Source organism: Loxodonta africana, chromosome 2, assembly GCF_030014295.1.
Source record: "Loxodonta africana isolate mLoxAfr1 chromosome 2, mLoxAfr1.hap2, whole genome shotgun sequence".
NCBI classification, from domain to species: Eukaryota; Metazoa; Chordata; class Mammalia; order Proboscidea; family Elephantidae; genus Loxodonta; species Loxodonta africana.
Window position 1 is genome coordinate 21,178,559 of NC_087343.1, and position 8,081 is coordinate 21,186,639.

The 8,081-nt window shown below is 41.6% G+C and overlaps 1 pseudogene; it reads right to left on the reverse strand.

Moving 5' to 3' along the window:
- Positions 1–1,776: 1,776 nt before the first annotated feature.
- Positions 1,777–6,201, reverse strand: LOC100658754 (transcription initiation factor TFIID subunit 11-like; annotated as a pseudogene).
- Between the last annotated feature and the right edge of the window lie 1,880 nt (positions 6,202–8,081).

Consider the following 8,081-nt stretch of genomic DNA (forward strand, 5'->3'; position numbering starts at 1 on the left):
TCCATATTTATGCTTATTCCCAAGAAAGGTATAAAAATTATCAAAAATATCATTAATATCACACGCAAGTAAAATTTTGCTGAAGATCATTTAAAAGTGGCTATAGCAGTAGCAGTACATCATCGCAGGCTCAAGTCTGAGGGGCAAGTCTTCAACTGGGAGTACCAAAAATGACCCTGGTGACATTTTATAAACAGTTGCCCGGTCCTGCATCCTGCTCATGATCAACAGCATGTCCGAGGCCATCTTTGGGGCTACTGTGCCAATCCAGCTCACCAAGGGCCTCCCTCTCCTTCATGGCCCTCTACTTCACCAGGAAGAAAAAATAGAGACAATTCTCCATTCCACATTATGGTTGACTTGTAAAGGCTTTTCAATCTTTTTTGCCTGTATTCTGTGATTTAGGAGTACATGGCATAGCTCAACAGACTGAAACAGCGCCATGGATGTAAGTGAGTTATGCTGTGAATGTTCACAGTGACTTGAGAATGAATCTCAGATCTTTATTTATAAAAAGGACTCTTTTCTACAGTGCATTCTCAAATAAAACAGGGTACTATGTCATATGTTTGCCACTCTTGATGAACCTGTTTCATTCCATATTTCAAACAATTTTCTTTCCTTCCTTGTCTATTTGTCATTCTGAGGTTTTGATATTGGAAGTGGATCCTCGTTAGAATGGTTTAAAGAAGTACACCCTTAAATATTGTTCTGAAACACAATTTGATACCTATAGAAACGTAGGTAATATCACACAGCGTAGCAAACATCACTATCAAGAGCCTGCGTCTGCTTCTTTAACCAGCACAAATGATCACAGAAAAACAGTGGTTAGTTGCAGTGTGGCTTTTTAGGCTCTGTTTTTCTCTGTTTATTTTAGTCTAATTTGTGTCTTTAAGACGATGTTATTTTTCCAACAACATAAAAGATCATTCACTGCCATAAAATGCTATCAGTAGGAAAAAGAAAACTGTGATTTTAGAGAAATACATGATTGTCTTTTTTCTTCCCCCTCATTTAAAAAACAGTATAATAATCCCTCACCAAAATCCACAGGAAAATCTTCATGTTTACAAGGACAGACTTGAAAATACTATGCTATGTGAAGTAAACTAGACACAAAAGGACAAGTGTTGTATGATCTCACTTACATGAAATACCTAACATAGGCCAATTCCTAGAGACCATAGTTTATTAGTGGCGACCAGGGGCTAGGAGAAGAAGGGAGTGGGCATTGTTGCTGAAGGACCACAGAGTTTCTGTTGGGAGTGATGAAAAACTTCTGGAAATAGCTGGTGGTGATGGCTGTACAGCATGGAGAATCCACGCAATGCCCCTCCACTGTACGCTCAAACATGGTTGAAATGGGACATTTTTTGTTATATCTATTTTACCACAATAAGATTTAAAAAAGTTTACAATATTTCTATCAACATTGTGGTCCTTCATGGTAGAGGATCACAAGTGACAAGTTTCTGGTTGATTCATCTTCTTCAGACCTGATATAAGAAACAATCTAAGTCATAGCAGCTTCAGGCTTGCAGGGGAAACCGTTGGAGCTCTCTTGGAAGCGTTTTCTCCCTCTGGAAGCAGCTTCCCTGTCCACTAGATGCTCCAGGCCATGCGCCTTTCTCCCTCCAAGCAGCAAACAATTATGTCTCCAATTGCCCTAAGAGAGTCCAATCTTTAGTCAAGGCACATAAGAAATAGGCTGCCTGCCGCCATTTTGGAGTGACAAATATCAGAGTTTTGAGGAAGATGCTAAAATGATGATGAAACCCTTGGTCCACTGAGATACTGAAGCACCAGTGCAGAGAGTCTCAAGTGATTGTAAGTCTGGAACCAGTGCTCCCTTCAGCAGTAGGACTTTCCAGGCTATGGCCTGAGAACGTTATCTTACTTGCTTGCTTTGGACTCATCATTAACCCTTACAGGAGGACATGCTGGTTGGTAAAGTAGAGGGCCATCAAGGAGAGGGATGCCCTTGGTGAGATGGATTGGCACAGTAGCCACATAGATGGCCTTGGTGGTGATCATGATTAGGATGCAGGACCGGGCATCTGTTTACAAAATGTCACCAGCAGTCAGAATCCACTCCACCAATAACAGGCTTTGCCCCAGAGGAAGGGTCATTTTTGGTACTCCCAGTTGAAGATTTGCCACTTGGACTTGAGCCTGCCAAAGGCCTCCATCAGATACTTGGGCTGCAAGGGTGGCGTTTTGCCCCACTTCTCACACACATCCAGCGCTTCTTCTACCACCTCCCTGACTAAAAAAAAAAAAAAAACACCCACAACAACAACAACAACATTTGGAGACACCAAGGTGCCAGCGATGGACTGGATCAGCTCTGTCATGGCCGCCTTCGGGAATGCTGCCCGCCGATACATTTCATAGCGCTTCAGATGCTCCTCAGAAAAAGAAGAAACCAGGATGTGCGTCTTCTGAAGCTCGGTTTCATCTGCTTTCTTCTTTCTGGTATGTCTTTCCCGTGTTTTGGCTGCAGGAGTAGGTGGAGATGAGTCTTCTTTCCACTTGCTGTTAAACCAAAGACATCCTAACTCTTGAACATGCCTTCCTCCGCAGTGGCTTCCTTTCCCCAGAATTCTGTCCATCTTGAGTTCCCAGGGGCCCAAGGGAGCAGCAGGCTGCCACCCCCCCCACCCCTGTCCGTCTGCCTTTGTTCGTGGGCCACTCCATGTTGGTGAGAAGATGAGGCCAGAGGAGATGCGAAGCTGTCAGATGCAGGAGCTCAGGCCATAATATGTTGAATGCCTGTGGCCTTGCTGGATGTTGGTTGGGGGTTGCTCTCAGCTCCAAGAAGCTGGTTCAGGTCCTTGGTGTTCAAGGGCAGCAGTGGAGATCTCCTTGACATGGAATGTCTCTTGGCCTTGGAATCTTTCTGACTTCAGGAAGACACTAGTCCCTTTTAAAGACTCATGTGGTCATGTCTGACCCGTGGTTTTTCACTTTTGATTGGTGAAAAGTCAACAGGGTAATGGTCTAATCATGGGAGTGATATGCTTATGGGAGTTGTAGGTTTTACATTCATAGGTTCTCTTTGCACTCAAGGGGAGGGGGGAATATACACAAGGGGTGGGGGAAGAAACTGAGGATTTTGCATATCAGTGATGGGATGTCTTGGCATTCATTTTAGAGCTCGGCCTACCTCAGAGATCTTGAAAGCTTACATTTGATGAGATTGAAACATTTATATTAAAAATAAAACATTGTTATAAAGTTGCATTTTAGAACACATGAACGACTGAGCAAAATCCTACCTGATAAAATAGTAAGTCCTTTATCAGGTGCCCTGAGGAAGTACTGGGCTTAGGAGGGGGGCTGCTGTTGTTGGAGCTGCCCTCCAGTGAGTTGTTCTCATAATGACCCTATGGATAACAGAAGGAAAGGTTGCTCAGTCCTGTGCCACCCTCACAATTGTAGGTATGTTTGAGCCCAATTGTTGCAGCCACTGCATCAATCCATATCTTTGAGGGTCTTCCTCTTTTTCGATGACTCTCTACTTTATCCAATTGTTATGAGTTGCATTATGCCAAATAGAAATATGTGTTGTAAATTCCAACCTCTATGTCTGTGGTTATAATCCCATTTGGGAAAAGGTTGTTAAGTTATTGAGGCATCATTAGTGTTGGATGTATCTTGAGTCAATCTCTTTTGAGACATAAAAGAGGGAAGTAAGTAGAGAGTAATGGGGGCCTCGTACCACCAAGAAACAAGAGCCAGGAGAATAGTATGTCCTTTGGCCTTGCTGGATATGGTTGGGGATTGCTCTCAGCCCCAAGAGGCTGGTTCAGGTCCTTGATGTTCAAAGGCAGCAATGGAATGCTCCTTCATGTGGAAACTCTCTCATGCTTGGAATGTCTCTGACTTCAAGAAGGTGCCCGTCCTTTTTAAGATCTCATGTCATCACATCAAACACATGTGACCTTTTTCCATTTTGATTGGCTCAAAGTCAACAGAGTAATAATCTAATCATGGGGGTGATACAGTCATGGGAGTTGTAGGTTTTGTATTCACAGGTTCTCTCTGCACTCAAAAGGAGAGGAATATGCACAGGGTTGGGGGGTTGCAGGGGATTATGCAAATAACAGGAGTGGGTATCTTGGAATTCATTTTAGAGTTCTGCCTACCACAGAGATCTTGAAAGCTTACATTTGATGAGACTGAAACAATGAGACGTCGTTATAAGGTTGCATTTGAGAAAACTTAAACGTCTGGGCAAAACTCCAACTGATGAAATAGTAAGTCCTTCATCAGGTGCCCTGAGGAGGTGCTGGCCTGGAGAGTGGGACTGTTGTTGTTGTCAGGTACTCTCTAGTGGGTTCCTACTTATAGAAACCTTATGTATAACAGAAGGAAAAGTTGCTCAGTCCTGCGCATCTTCACAATAGTAGCTATGTGTAAGCCCAGTTGTTGCAGCCACTGTGTCAATCCAAGTCTTTGAGGGTCTTCCTCTTTTTCGATGATTCTCTCCTTTACCATGTGTTATAAGTTGCATTATGTCCCACAAAAATATGTGTTGTAAATTCCAACCTCTATTTCTGTGGCTATAATCCCGTTTGGGAAGGGATTGTCTTTGTTAAGTTGCTGAGGGAGCATTAGATGTATCTTGAGTGAATATCTTTTGAGATATAAAAGACAAGAAACAACCATGCAGATCAGAGATGGGGGAGGAGATATGCCAAGCCACATGAAGACTACCCAGGAGCAGAAGCTCAAAAAGAGACAGGGACCTTCCTCCAGAGCTGAAAGAGAAACAAAGCCTTCCCCTAGAGCTGGCGCCCTGAATTCTGATTTGTAGCCTCCTAAACTGTGAGAAGATAAATTTCTGTTGGTTAAAGGCACCCATTTGTGGTATTTCTGTTAAAGCAGCATTAGATAACCGAGACACCAAGAATAATGTCTTTCTCCTTGGATTGGTCCCTCCTGACAACATGTCCCAAGTAAGCAAGACAAAGTCTTACCATCCTCTCTTTAAAGAGCTTTCTGGCTGTATTTCTTGTCAGTCCATGGTATATTGAATATTCTGTGTCAACACCATAATTCAAGTACATTAGTTCTTCTTCAATCTTCCTCATTGCCTTAGTCATCTAGTGCTGCTATAACAGAAATACCACAAGTGGATGGCTTTAACAAAGAGAAGTTTATGCCTTCACAGTAAAGTAAGCTAAAAGTCCAAATTCAGGGCTTCAGCTCCAGGGGAAGGCTTTTTTCTCTCTGTTGGCCTTCTCATCAATCTTCCCACAGATTAGGAGTTTCTCTGCACAGGGATTCAGGGTCCAAAGGACTTGCTCTGCTCCTGGCACTGCTTTCTTGGTGGTAGGGGTCCCCTCTGTCTGTCTGCTTGAGTCTCTCTTTTATATATCAAGAGACGGCCTCAAGACACAATCCAATGCTGTAGATTGAGTCCTGCTTTACTAACACAATTGCTGCCCATCCTCCCTCATTAACATCATAGAGGCAAGATTTAGGATATATAGGAAAACCACACAGTACCGGGAATCATGGCCCAGCCAAATTGATACACACATTTTTGGGGGGGACATAATTCAATCCATGACACTCATCCATTGTCTAGCTTTTGAATGCATATGAAGTGAATGAAAAGACCATGGCTTAGGCCAGGCTCACCTTTGCCATCAAAGTGACATCTTTGCTTTTTAATTCTTGAAAGAGGCCTTTTGCAGCAGACTTGTCCGGTGCAACACATTTTCTGATTCCTTGTCTGCTGCTTCCATGTGTATCGATTGTGAATTCAAGTAGAATGAAATCTTTGTCATCTTCAATCTTTGATTTTCAAAATGATCATATATGCACGATTTTCTTCATGTTACTTTTTTCTTTCAGGTATACCTCATGGAAATCATTACAAATCAAGCAATTTACTTTACGTGAAGTCAAAGTAGTCATATTATTCAATAATGTGGATGTATCATAAATTATCCAGTTACTCTCCTAGTGATGACATTCATTATTTCTGGAGTTTTTATCATTGAGAGTAATTCTGCAATAAACACCCATGTATGTTCATCTTTCTGTGTTTTTGTTTTTATTTCTGTAGGATTTCTCTTGACACTTTAAGCCTAGGGCGGATTAGTACTTTTTAGAGATTATTTAAATAGACTTAAGAAAAAAAAAAAGGGCTGAAGAACAAGTGAACTTTACTAGAACATACGGCATCATCCAGAAGGGGTGCAGAAGGGCTGGACTTGGAATTGATGTAGTACTGCCAAACGTATCATAAACAGCTCTTGATAATGAGATTACCACTGCTGTAGGGGCTAAAAGGCTAATCATTTGACATTTAAGTGTATGGATAATTATACTGGCATATGCTCAAAAGTGTCTTTAGGAGTTAAGAGCGCACCTTTCTATCTTAAAATTCAGCTCCTTTGCTATTAACATCAGTTTTTTCTTATAAGATCCAGAACTTAATTTTGAAACAAAAGTTTTATTTTTCCTATTGTTTTTCTTTCTGTGCTCTAGGTTTTAGATATAGATGTTAACTCATTAATGACCTTCGTTAGCTCACGTGGTCTACTTCTTATGTAATATCAATTCCACTTAAATTATGTACTTTCAAAAGTACTTCTAAATTATACTATAAAAATAATATTTATTCTGTGGCTACCAGATATCAACAATGTGACAGATCCCAATTATGAAAAGTCATAATTATTACTTATCCAGCTACTGTCACAACCCATCAATGTAATATAACACACAGGTTTGCTTATCATTCAGATTGGAGAACAAATAATGTTTATCAAACTTTAATATCCACATAAATCACCTGGGAATTTTGTTAAAATTCCTTTTCTGATCCAGAAGGTCTGGGGTGGAGCCTAAGCATCCTTGTTTCCAGCAAGCTCCCAGGTGAGGCCGATGCTGCTGTTCAGCAGACCACACACATTCAACAGCAAGGGGCTAGAAGACCAACCAAGTGCTGGGCATTAGGCCATGCAACAAATTGACTACTTCAGTAGTTTTTATCTAAGGCATAGAAGCAAGGATAGAGACTATGTCTCACATATTTTGGACATGTTATCAGGAAGGATCAGTCCCTAGAGGACCGATGCTTGGTAAAATAGAAGTTCAGTGAAAAAGAGGAAGACCCTCAAGGAGGTGCAACGACACAGTGGCTGAAACAATGGGCTTAAGCATAGCAACAGTTGTGAGGCTGGGGTAGGACCAGGCAGTGTTTTGTTCTGTTGCACATAGAGTCGCCATGAGTCAGAATCGACTCAAGAGCACCTAACAGCAACAAACATCTAAGGCGTATCTTTGTTCAGAATGTATCTTTCCTAAGGTCAAAAAATTCATTCAACTGTAACTTACTAAATTGATACTTATTTGAATCTCTTGCATATCATAATCATCATATTCTTCATAACTCTGGGCAACAACCTTCATAGCACCATTCGGTTTTTCCTCTTTGGCACTCGCATTCTTTTTCTTGGGTGCTATAACAAATTATCACAAACTTGGTGGCTTAAAACAATAGCAACCTATCCTCTCACAGTTCTGGAGGCCACAAATTCAAAATCAAAATATCTGGAGGGCTGCACTCCCTCTGGATAGTCTAGGGGAAAATTCTTCCTTGCCTCTACAAACTTCTTGTGGCTGCTGACATTCCTTGGATTCCTTGGCTTGTAGCTGCATCACTCCAATCTTTGTGTCCATCTTTACATCACCTCCTCTGTGTGTCTGAGATTTCTCCTCTTCTATTTGTCTCAAATCTTCCTCTACCTTTCTCATATAAGGACACTCGTCATTAGATTTAGGGCCCCCCAATCAATTCAGGAGCCCTGGTGGTGAAGTGGTTAAGAGCTATGTCCGCTAACAAAAAAGGTTGGCAGTTCAAATTCTCCAATCGCTCCTCAGAAACTCTATGGGGCAGTTCTCCTCTGTCCTATAGGGTCACTATGAGTTGGGAATAGATTTGATGACAAAGGGTTTAGATAATTCAGGGTCATTTTTCCATCTCAAGATTCTTAGCTTCATTACATCCACATTTTCTCCAATTGAAGTGAAATCCACAGGTTTGAGGATTAGGGCAT